A 13,347-nucleotide genomic window follows, 5' to 3' on the forward strand; every position below is an offset into this window, starting at 1 on the left:
TGCATCACAAAATCTGAGTGTCAATTCTGCCCATGTGTGCGCGATCCTGTTTAAGCACCCCCAGTTCAAAACTTAAATGTAATGGCAAAATGTAGATTTCCGTCTAAATAGACATACCCAAAAGTAACTGATATTCATGTGTAATTACAAGATTCTGACATGTAATAACTTGGTATATTTGGAAAGAGAACATCTGGGAGATTGAGGAAATGATCAGGAGTTACATAGTTCAGTATACACAAGATCAAGCACACAAGTTTTTCTTTTGAGTCATCTTTCATTGACAAGCTATAAGTGAGTTATTGATGACTAGACCTGGAAATTCATCCGATGGCTTCCACAGCATGTGAACAATAGCATTAAAAAAATGGGATTGATAGAGCTAACAACTAGACATTTATTTTTTATTTTACTAGGCAAGTCAGTTAAGAGCAAATTCTTATTTTCAATGACGGCCTAGGATCAGTGGGTAGTTAACTGAGCAAATTCTTGTTCACGGGCAGAACGGCAGATTTTGTACCTTGTACCTTGTCAGCTCGGGGATTCGATCTTGCGACATTTCGTTTACTAATCCAATGCTCTAACCACTAGGCTACGCTGCCACCCCAAATGGGGTATCCTGGGTACATTTTAAACACTCCAAAGTGTCCAAATGTGCTAATTGCACAGGATGTGCCTAAAAGTTATTGTTCACTATTAAAACAACATTCTTACCACATGAACCTCTCACAAACATTGTGGTGTGGTCAGGGAACATACAGGGGATATCGAAGTGTTTTTTATTTATTTTTACATTTCCCAACCTAGTCACTCATTTGACATTTTGATTTTGCCATTAAGTCATAGATCATGGAAATAGGCTAGATTTGTTCCTACCAGCTTAAAGATTAACTTCATTACCTGCCATGTATCTATAGATCAAACACAGACCAAATCTAAGCGTACCTTGTAAGATGTTTGGTGAAAATATTGTGTAAAATAAATATTTTAACTCTCGGGGCTGGTGATCAATAATGGTAGATCACAGGCAGACACATAAGATATTCTCATGGTCTGTGGAGTCCCTGCAATCGGTGTGTAGCAACGTATTCTGTATTTATTTTGTTTATGCTTCGCGACGCTAACCGGAATGGGGGTAGCAGCCATCTTGAAATGAGGTCATCGGCTTGGCCTTCCCTTATCAATTTGTATGCCCATATATGGTAGTAAGTCACACCAAAGATTTGAAGGCACCGATCAATAGCCAAGATACTCAGCTGTCCGCAGACACACCGATTTTGCACATAGGGGCTACCGTTATAATACCAGACTGAATTGAATTTTAAAAAACAAATAGGGTTTACATTTTTAAGAGTAACGTCATTGCATTCCCAGCTAGCTACATTGCTGGTCTCTCTGGAAAGTATCTTGTAGTTACATTGAAAATAAGTAAATCATGCCATGCTTCCTGAAGAACATGAACACAGTACTTTGGTTGTCTCATCCAAATGTGCAATACCTCTATATCTACTTTTATGGTACGCCATCAGCGCTCATCAAATAAAATTGTATTTGTCACGTTTCGTAAACGGGTGTAAACTAACTATGAAATGCTTACTTACTGGCCTTTTTCGACAATGCAGAGAAACATAGAAAATTTGTAACACAAGGAATAAATGTAAATTAGTAATGATAACTTGGGTATATACACTGAGTGTACAAAATGTTAGGAAAACCTTCCTAATATTGAGTTGGACCCAATTTTGCCCTTAGAACAGCCTCAATTCATTGGGGCATAAACTCTACAAGGTGTCGAAAGCGTTCCCCATGGATGCTGGCCCATGTTGACTCCAATGCTTCCCACAGTTGTCAAGTTGGCTGGATCTCCTTTGGGTGTTGGACTATTATTGATACACACAGGAAACTATTGAGCGTTAAAAACCCAGCTGCGTTGCAGTTCCACGTTGCGGTGCACACTCAACCAGCGTGCCTGGCAACTACTACCATACCCTGTTCAAAGGCACTTTTGTCTTCCCCATTCACCATCTGAATGGCACACATACACAATCCATGTCTCAAGGCTTAAACATCCTTCTTTAACCTGTCTCCTCCCCTTCATCTACACTGATTTTAAGTGGATTTAACAAGGGACATCCAATAAGGGATCATAGCTTTCACCTCCATTCACCTAGTCGGTTTGTCATGGAAAGAGCAGGTGTAAGAAATGTTTTGTACACACAGTGTACACGGTGTACCAGTACTGAGTTACTGTGCAGGGGTACAAATTAATTTGGGTAGATATGAACATATTTGTAGGGGTAAAGTGACTAGGCAATAGGATAGATAATAAGCCGTAGCAGCAGTGTATGTGATGAGTCAAACGAGTTGGTGCAAAAGGGGATCAATGTAGATAGTCCGGGTAGCTATTTGGTTAATTATTTAGCAGTCTTATGGCTTGTGGGTAGTGTCCTGTTGGTGCATCAGTACCGCAATGGTACAGACAGACACAACATTCGACTGATTATCTTATGTCCGTTTGGACCCGAGTACAGTCTGGGGATATTACTAACTAGCTGTTGTAAAATCAACATGACATGTATTTCCATAGCATGTTAAAGTAACCCATGCTCCCATTGGATACAGACAGTGCTCATTAACGTATTAATTAATCCCAAAAGTGTTCATTGGTGTCAGCGCTCTATGCAGGTCAGTCAAGTTCTTCCACACCAATCTCAACAAACCATTTCTGTATGGACCTCGCTTTGTGCACGGGGGCATTGTCATGTTGAAACAGGAAAGGGCCATCCCCAAACTGTTGCCACAAAGTTGGAAGCACAGAATCGTCTAGAATATCATTGTATGCTGTAGTGTTAAGATTTCCCTTCACTCGAACTAAGGGGACTAGCCCGAACCATGAAAAACAGCCCTTGACCATTATTCCTCCTTTAAACTTTACAGTTGGCACTATGCGTTTTCCTGGCACCCGCCAATCCCAGATTAGTCCGTCGGACTGTCAGATGGTGAAGAGTGATTCATCACTCCAGAGAAGGCGTTTCCACTGCTCTAGAGTCCATTGGTGGCGAGCTGTACACACCAGCCAATGCTTGACATTGTGCATGGTGATCTTAGGCTTTTGTGCGGCTGCTCGGCCATGGGAACCCATTTCATGAAGCTCCTGACAAACAGTTATTGTCCAGACGTTGCTTCCAGAGGCAGTTATGAACTCTGTAGTGAGTGTTGCACCCGAGGATAGATGATTTTTACACGCTTCAGCACTCTGCGGTCCCATTCTGTGAGCTTGTGTGGCCTTCCACTTCGCAGCTGAGCCATTGTTGCTTCTAGACGTTTCCACTTCACAATAACAGCACTTACAGTTGACGGGGACAGCTCTAGCATGGCAGAAATTTGACGAACTGACTTGTTGGAAAGGTGGCATCCTATGATGGTGGCATGTTGAACGTCACTGAGCTCTTAGTAAGGCAATTCTACTGCCAATGTTTGTCTATGGAGATTGCATGGCTGTGTGCTCGATTTTTATACATCTGTCAGTAACTGGTGTGGCTAAATTAGCCGAATCCATGGGAGTCCACATACTTAAAAAAAATATATATTGTGTAACTGCTGTAAATGTAGCTACATTAGAGACTATGCCTGTTGGAGTTTGTGTGGGTGGGCAGTGAAATTTCCATTCGCATATATTTTCAAAGGTTAGGCCGACTTAAACCAACTTATCCCCTTGTGTTTTGTCTGAGTTCATCTGTCAAGTTACACTGAGAGGCTGCAGTGACGGTTTCAACGTACAGTGTAGCTTCCTTCTTAATGGTCTCTTATGGGGGGGGTTGCTCAGCTTGCTTAACAGCATCACACACACAGTTTATCCAGTAATGGTAAGGTAAAAGGTAACCACCTCACTATCTAAAAACATTATGAGCAGTACTGACTGAGTCCCCATAAGACTGCTGGTTTGTATCAGTAATGCTACATAAAAATCTACCATGGCTCTTGAAAAGGGGCCCATGGATCATAAAGTCATTGATGCTGCATGAAACAGAAGACAATTCATAACCCCACCCCCACCCACCAACTCTCCATTTCTGCTGGAGCCTCTATATTTGTTTGTCTCCACGCCATCCAATCATATAAGATGTTGAAAGTACTGTCATCGTGCGTTAGGCCCGGCAATCTTAGATTTATTGCATGGATTGGTAATGTAAACCTACCTATTCACTGGGTAGTGGTTAGTTATGGGGAGGGACGGTGACACCTGTGTTCAGTGCTGTCACAGACTAGGCTTGTATTTAATCAGGGCTGGCAGACTGTCTGGGGGGTGTGGAGCAGGGACTACACAAAGATTTATCAGTTCAAACACCCCCCCCCCCCCCCCCACACACACACACATGCAGTTGCCCCTGCTCCATGGATACCTCAATTAGGATAAATGGAGTGAATGTTGCATGGATGGAGGAGGAAAACTAACAGATCAATCATCTGGGGTGGACCTACTAATGAGCAGTTGAATTGCTCATCGGTCTGATTTATAAACACCTCGTTTCTGCCCTAAGATGAACAGACCCAAAGAGATGAGGTGACATACCATTGGCAACCATCCAGGTTGTGCTGTACAGCACACTGTAGCAAATTGTTTTGAAACAGAACGTTTTTTTATTTATTTATTTTACCTTTATTTAACCAGGTAGGCAAGTTGAGAACAAGTTCTCATTTACAATTGCGACCTGGCCAAGATAAAGCAAAGCAGTTCGACAGATACAACGACACAGAGTAAATGGAGTAAAACAAACATACAGTCAATAATACAGTATAAACAAGTCTATATACAATGTGAGAAAATGAGGTGAGAAGGGAGGTAAAGGCAAAAAAGGCCATGGTGGCAAAGTAAATACAATATAGCAAGTAAAACACTGGAATGGTAGTTTTGCAATGGAAGAATGTGCAAAGTAGAAATAAAAATAATGAGGTGCAAAGGAGCAAAATAAATAAATAAAATACAGTTGGGAAAGAGGTAGTTGTTTGGGCTAAATTATAGGTGGGCTATGTACAGGTGCAGTAATCTGTGAGCTGCTCTGACAGTTGGTGCTTAAAATAAAAATGAGAGTTTCTAATCGGGGAAAATGCAGGTATTACCTCCCTGTATCATTCTATTTCCAACCTGTTCCATGTCTCAATCTAGTCTGTTTTCTCTTTTGATACTGTGCCTACCTCCTAAACCCCACAAAGGCTCCATTTGAAGAAGAAGCAGCACACCGTGTGAAGTCCCCTCAACACCTTGGACCAGCCACTCCTCTTTGCAGATGGGTCTTTGAGTTATCTGATTGTTGAGGAAATCGTATAGCAGCAGTACAAGCTGTATAGCAGCAGTACATCAATAATTCATGCACATTGTAACCAGCAGCTATTTTTCATGCTCATATATAGGCTACAGCGAGTGTGTTCAGAATACATATGATCTCCAGGCTGCTGGTTGAGATGAGGGGCTCAAGGTTATTTTCTAATTTATGTTACCTCTTGAGAGAGACCAGTTCTGGCGACTGCAGGTCATTGTCCACATGCCCAGTCCCTGCTGGGTTTTAGAGAGAGTGTGTGTGTCCTAGTGCAATGGTAGGAGGAGTGGCTTGCACACACAGCCTCACACACACACTGTTGCATATTTATTTATTTATTTTTGCATATTTATGCTTCTTCATAATTCATGGACACAATGAGGAAGTGGATAGATCTCGTTTCTCATGATAATCAGTAAAATTAACATTTATAAAATGGATTACTAGCTTTTTGAGACTATAAAAAAAACTATGACCAACCACCCATCTTTGGAGTAGTTAGGTCTATTTCCCTGCTTTTGAAAGGCTGCTGGCTACTGTCCTGGGAGACTTTCAGCAATTGTGCTAAGCTCACGATATGCTAACTTAAATCATCTCAAAACTGCACCCAGAGACATAAAAATGGTATCCATGAGTTTCTCTGACTCTGGGTAATTAAACTTCCTGAATCTCAAAATATCACAGTATCCCTTTTAAACATGCTGCAGCGTTCGGACATTTTTTTTTAACTTCAGGACCGTAGGTACATTTCCCAACCAGAAGCCATAGATTGCAGGCAACATCCACACTGAGTTAAAGGCTAGAGCTGCCGCTTTCAAGGAGCTGGACACACATCCGGACTCTTATAAGAAATCCCGATACGTCCTCAGACGAACCATCAAACAGGCAAAGCGTCAATACAGGACCAAGATCCAATCCTACTACACCAGCTCTGACTCTCGTCGCATGTGGGAGGGCTTGCAAACTATCTCCGATTTACAAAGGGAAACCCAGCGATCTGTCCAGTGACGCAAGCCTATCAGATTAGCTAAATACCTTCTATGCTAGCTTTGAGTCTATCAACACTGATAGACGACTGGACGACTGTAATCACACTCTTCGTAGTCAATGTTAGTAAAACCTTTTAAACAGATTAATATACACGGATTACCAGGACGCGTACTCAGAACATGCACTGACCAGCTGGCAAGTATCTTCACTGACACATTCTACCTCTCCCTGACCATCTGTAATACCTACATGTTTCAAGTAGACCAACATAGTCCCTGTGTCCAAGAACGCCCAGGTAACCAGACTATCGTCCTGTAGCACTCACACCTGTAGCCATGAAATGCTTTGAAAGGCTGGTCATGGCTCATATCAACACCATCATCCCAGACACCCTAGAACCATTCCAATTCGCATACCACCTCAACAGATCCACAGATGATGCAATCTCTATTGCACTCCACACTGCTCTTTTCCATCTGGACAAAAGGAGCACCTGGTGCATACGTATATACTGTACTCTATATCATCAACTGTATCCTTATGTAATACATGTATCACTAGCCACTTTAAACTATGCCACTTTGTTTACATACTCATCTCATATGTATATACAGTACTCGATACCATCTACTGTATCTTGCCTATGCTGCTCTGTACCATCACTCATTCATATATCCTTATGTACATATTCTTTATCCCCTTACACTGTGTACAAGACAGTAGTTTTGGAATTGTTAGTTAGATTACTTGTTATTACTGCATTGTCGGAACTAGAAGCACAAGCATTTCGCTACACTCGCATTAACATCTGCTAACCATGTGTATGTGACAAATAAAATTTGATTTGATTTGGTGGAAAATCTTGTCAACTTTGAGAAAAAACTATTTATATTGGAGTTGTCTCGATGGTTATGCATATTCATGGCATGAGATTAGTAGCATAGCATCTCTTTCCATTGAATACTGATGGTTGATGTCAACAACCCTCATCGAATATTCAAAAAGGATTACAATAATGAGATGTATCCACCAATCCAAAGAAAGGATAGGCGAGAGCTAGATGTGTTTTTTTTTTTTTGCCCATTGTTAGGGCAGAGAAACCTGTATCTTGTCAGTATATCCATAATATTTTCTACAGCTCAGCATTCAACACCATAGTGCCCTCCAAGCTCATCACTAAGCTAAGGACTCTGGAATTAAACATTGCTCTCTGCAACTGGCTTCTGCACTTCCTGGCGGGCCACCCCCAGGTGGTGATGGTAGGCAACAACCCATCCGCAATGCTGACCCTCAACACGGGGCCCCTCTGGAGTGCATGCTTACTCCCCTCCCGTACTTCCTGTTCACCCATGACAGCGTGGCCGTGTTTAAAAATGCGTGGCAGGTTTAAAAATATATACTTCTGTGTATTGATTTTAAGAAAGCCATTGGTGTTTATGGTTAGGTACAGTCGTCCAAAGATTGTGCTTTTTTCGCAAATGCACTTTTGTTAAATCATCGCCCAGCGTTGCATCGATTATATGCAACGCAGGACACTCTAGATAAACTAGTAATACCATCAACCATGTGTAGTTATAACTAGTGATTATGATTAATTGATTGTTTTTTATAAGATAAGTTTAATGCTAGCTAGCAACTTACCTTGGCTTCTACTGCATTCACGTAACAGGCAGTCAGTCTCCTTGTGGAGTGCAACGAGAGGCAGGTGGTTATAGCGTTGGACTCGTTAACTGTAAGGTTGCAAGCTTGGGCCCTTAGATTCACAAAAGGTTCCACAGCTGCACCATTGAGATCATCTTGATTGGCTGCATCATCACTTGGTATGGCGACTGCTTGGTTTCCAACCAGTACATCACTAGGGCTGTGCTCGCTACCATCCTGCACCTCTATACCAGGTGGTGTCAGAGGAAGTCCCTAAAAATTGTAACATACTCCAGCCACCAAGTCAGACTGTTCTCTCTGCTACCGCACGGCAAGCGGTACCGATGCAACAAGTTTGGAACCAACAGGATACTGAACAGCTTTTGCACTAACTCTTTTGACTCATCACATACGCTCATGTTACTTTTTTATTATCTATCCTGTTGCCTAGTCACTTTATCCCTACTTATATGTACATATCTACCTAAATTACCTTGTACCCCTGCACATGACTAGGTAGGTACTGGTACTGGTTATTGTTTCTCATTGTGTACTTATTATTTGTTGTTTTTCTATTATATCTCCTTTTTTCTCTGCATTGTTGTGAAGGGCCTGAGCATTTCACTGTTAGTCCACACATGTTTATGAAGCGTATGACATTTGATCTATCTGGCACTTCTGAGCTCATTTGCTTTCTATCCCATCATGTCTTGCATTTCACAGTCACGTTCTCAGTCTCTCTGTGTTTTTCAGTCCGAGCATTACAGCAGCATTGTTGATCAGTTCACAGGGGATCTTTCCATCAGCCTGCTGCTCACCTCTCCTTTTGATGTTTGTCTGATTTAGTCGCCACTGTTGCACTTCTGCTGCCTAGCCCCCTTTCACCCTCACCGCACCATGCCTCCTCGCCAACACAGAGCAGCCCTTCTCTCACTCTGGCCCAGCCAAGCACTGATGTCATCCCGGAAGAAGACCAATCAACATTCTTAGGCCTCGCTCACTCTTGTCCAATTCCACATTGAACAAAATGCATCAGCATGAATGGGTTTGTGCTTGTGTCATTTGTGCGTGTGTGTCAGGGTTTCCGTTAAGAAAATGGAGCCAGACAACGTGACGGGAAGATTTTAATTTACCGGCCATTTGTGAAATTTACCGTACCCATATGCATTTGGTGCATAACCCATTAGGTTGTCCACCCACGGTGCTCACAATGACAGAAATCACATTTTAGGTTAGGGGAATAAATCCTAATCTAATGTCCTCCGGATGCAATGTTTTGCACACTGTCCTACCAATCTCTGCAGAGCGCATCAGAGTATAATCTAATCAAAATCACATTTTATTGGTCACATACACATATATTTAGCAAATGCTTGTGTTTCTAGCTCCAACAGTGCAGTAGTATCTAAGAATTCACAACAATACACATCTAAAAGTAAAATAATGAAATTAAGAACTATAAATATTAGGACGAGCAATGTCCGAGAGGCATTGACTAAAATACAGTAGAATAGAATACAGTATATACATATGAGATGAGTAAAGCATATATACATATGAGATGAGTAAAGCATTATGTAAACATTATTTAAAGTGGCTAGTGTTCCGTTTATTTAAGTGACTAGTGAATCCATGCATATGTATTAGAGGTTGACCGATTTTAATCGGCCGGACCGATTTTAATTATGGCCAATTTCAAGTTTTCATATCAATCGGTGGGCGCCTATTACATTGCAATCCGCAAGGAGACTGCGTGGCTTGTTGACCACCTTTTACGCGAGTGCGGCACTCTGAAGGACCTTGTGGCTGCAAGGAGCCACGATAAGTTGCTAGCTAGCATTAAACTTTTCTTATAAAAAACAATCAATTAATCATAATCACTAGTTATAACTGCACATGGTTGATGATATTACTAGGTTAACTAGCTTGTCCTGCGTTGCATATAATCAAAGCGGTGCCTGTTAATTTACCATCGAATCACAGCCTACTTCAACTTTGAAAAGCATATTTGCGGGAAAAAAAGCACAATCGCTGCACAAATGTCCCTAACCATGAACATCAATGCCTTTCTTAAAATCAATACAGAAGTATATATTGTTTTAAACCTGCGCATTTAGTTAAAATAAATGCATGTTAGTAGGTAATATTAACTAGCGAAATTGTGTCACTTCTCTTGCGTTCAGAGTAAGGAAATATGCAGCAGTTTGGGCCACCTGGCTCGTTGCGAACTGTTGTGAAGACCATTTCTTCCTGACAAAGACTGTAATTAATTTTCCAGAATAACATTGAAGGTAGTGCAATGTAACAGCAATATTTAGACTTAGGATTGCCACCTGTTCGATAAAATACGTAACGGTTCCGTATTTCACTGAAAGAATAAACGTTTTGGTTTTCGAAATGATAGTTTCTGGATTTGACCTTATGGGGTCATTTTTACATTTTTTTTCACCTTCATTTAACTAGGCGAGTCAGTTAAGAGCCAATTCTTATTTTCAATGACGGCCTAGGAACAGTGGGTTAACTGCCTTGTTCGGGGGCAGAACGACAAACTTTTACCTTGTCAGCTCGGGGATTCGATCTCGCAACCTTTTGGTTACTAGTAAAACGCTCTAACCACTAGGCTATCTGGGGTGGCTGGGTAGCCTAGTGGACTAGTAACCAAAAGGTTGCGAGATCGAATCCCCGAGCTGACAAGGTAAACGTTTGTCGTTCTGCCCCCGAACAAGGCAGTTAACCCACTGTTCCTAGGCCGTCATTGAAAATAAGAATTGGCTCTTAACTGACTCGCCTAGTTAAATGAAGGTGAAAAAAATGTAAATAATAAAATGAACAAAGGCTTGTATTTCTGTGTGTTTATTATAATTAAGTCTATGATAGAGCAGTCTGACTGAGCGGTGGTAGGCAGCAGCAGGCTCGTGAACATTGATTCAAACAGCACTTTACTGTGTTTGCCAGCAGCTCTTAGCAATGCTTGAGTTACAGCGCTGTTAATGACTTCAAGCTAGGCTAGCAATACTAAAGTGCCTATAAGAACATCCAATAGTCAAAGGTGTATATAGAAATAGTCGAGTGTAGTTTACGTGTCATAATTCCTATAATAACTACAACCTAAAACGTTTCATTATTTATTTGAGACTAAATTGATTTAAGTTAAAATAAGTGTTTATTGTTCATTCGGTATTGTTGTAATTGTCATTATTACAAATATGTGTATTTCATATTAAAATCGGCAGATTTTAATCAGTATTGGCTTTTTTTGGTCCTCCAATAATTGGTATCAGCGTTGAAAAATCATAATCGGTTGACCTCTACTATGTGTATATAGGTCAGCAACCCACCTGAGTAACTGGCTCGTAGCCGACTAGTGATGGCCATTTAACGGTCTGCTGGCCTTGAGATGGAAGCTGTTTTTCAGTCTCGGTCCCAGCATTGATGCACCTGTACTAACCTCGCCATCTGGATGATGGTGGGGTGAACACGCTGTGGCTCGGGTGGTTTAAGGATCTTGTTGGGCTTCCTGTGACATCGGGTGCTGTACGTGTCCTGGAGGGCAGGCAGTTTGCTGGATGTGTTGTTTCTTACCTTCACCACCTTGGGGGGGGGCCCGTCAGGAAGTCCAGGTCCCAGTTGCACAGGGTGGGCTTCTATGGTGTTGAAGGCGATTAGAGGGTACTATGCTGTTGAAGGCTGAGCTATAGTCAATGAACAGCATTCTTACGTAGGTATTCCTCTTGCGATGTCAATTGCATCGTCTGTGGATCTATTGGGTCAGTAAGCAAATTGAAGTGGGTCTGGGATGTAAGGTAGATGGGATATGATCCTTAACTAGCCTCTCAAAGCACTTCATGATGACAGCAGATAGCAATTTAGTTCAGTTACCTTTGCTTTCTTGGGTACAGGAACAATGGTGGTGGACATCTTGAAGCTGGTGGGGACAGCAGACTGGGATAGGGAGAGTGTGAGCAGGAAAAATTATTATATACAACAGACTAACTAGATAACCAGCCAACCTACACAATGTGTTTTGAATTGGCTGTTTAGCTATTAGCGTGTATTATTGTCATGTCCGGTGTACTAAAATAACTTTCCACAGGCACTCGTGTATAATAGCAAATGGCGGACACAGTTGATACGGGTGCACAGTTGATGAAACCAATGCTGCATACTCCGGTTGTAAAACTCAATTGTTTAAGATTCAATACTGGCCAAAGTTATAGAAATATTTTAATTGACAAGTAACTCCTTACAAATAGATAAACATCTTTAGTTAGCTAAATCCCCCACCTTAGCCATTTGATCCCTGATTCATTGAATGAGGAAATTATTTTGGTTGTATTTGTAATGTTGCAGGGTGGCCAACCATCCTCCAGGAGATTTCAGGAGAGCCACTGGGTGTGCAGGCTTTTGCGCCAGCCCTGCTCGAACATGCCACATTGTAAAACATCAGCTGCTTAACAGGACCTTGATAAGCTGACTGCTGTGTTTGAACAGTCTGCCTACAATACTTCACCAAAAAGCATGACATGGCCATAGAGGAATTGAGGATCATAAGCTTCTTTAAAAAAATTGCTGTGGATTGTTTCAAAACCACAAGCTCGTAGGCCTATGTCAATTTGGGAAGCTTGTAATTTGGGAAGCGCGTGTGGAGGCCTAGCTTATCATTGAATTGCGGTTGAAGGTGAAAAGCATCTAAAATGTGTCTTGAGTATAATTTCAAATGTTGAGACAGGAAGAAGGGGGGGGGGGGGGGGGGGCGTAGATATATAGGCGCGTTTCTCCAGAATGGCTCAGCTGTCTCCCTCCAGTTCTTGTACATTCATTGTATGAATGGTTTGCCCTTTTTTTAAAATACATTCACTGTTACATACAGTTGAAGTCTGAAGTTTACATACACCATAGCCAAATACATTTAAACTCAGTTTTTCACAATTCCTGACATTTAATCCAAGTAAAAATACCCTATTTTAGGTCAGTTCGGATCACCACTTTATTTTAAGAATGTGAAAGTTCAGAATAATAGTAGAGAGTGATTTATTTCAGCTTTTATGTATTTTTTCACATTCCCAGTGGGTCAGAAGTTTGCATACACTCAATTAGTATTTGGTAGCATTGCCTTTAAATTGTTTAACTTGGGTCAAACGTTTCGGGTAGCCTTCCACAAACTTCCCACAAAAAGTTGGGTGAATTTTGGCCCATTCCTCCTGACCGAGCTGGTGTAACCGAGTCAGGTTTGTAAGGCCTCCTTGCTCGCACAAGCTTTTTCAGTTCTGCCCCCAAATTTTCTATGAGATTGGGGTCAGGGCTTTGTGATGGCCACTCTAATACCTTGACTTTGTTGTCCTTAAGCCATTTTGCCACAACTTTGGAAGTATATTTGGGGTCATTGTCCATTTGGAAG

General features: G+C 41.5%; 1 protein-coding gene across 2 annotated transcripts in view; it reads left to right on the forward strand.

The window, feature by feature from the left end:
- Window positions 1–13,347, forward strand: part of LOC139376532 (ubiquitin carboxyl-terminal hydrolase 22-like) — a 45,520-nt gene that overhangs the window by 905 nt on the left and 31,268 nt on the right. The gene's annotated exons all lie outside the window — the stretch shown is intronic.

This window comes from Oncorhynchus clarkii, chromosome 20, assembly GCF_045791955.1.
Source record: "Oncorhynchus clarkii lewisi isolate Uvic-CL-2024 chromosome 20, UVic_Ocla_1.0, whole genome shotgun sequence".
Lineage (NCBI taxonomy): Eukaryota > Metazoa > Chordata > Actinopteri > Salmoniformes > Salmonidae > Oncorhynchus > Oncorhynchus clarkii.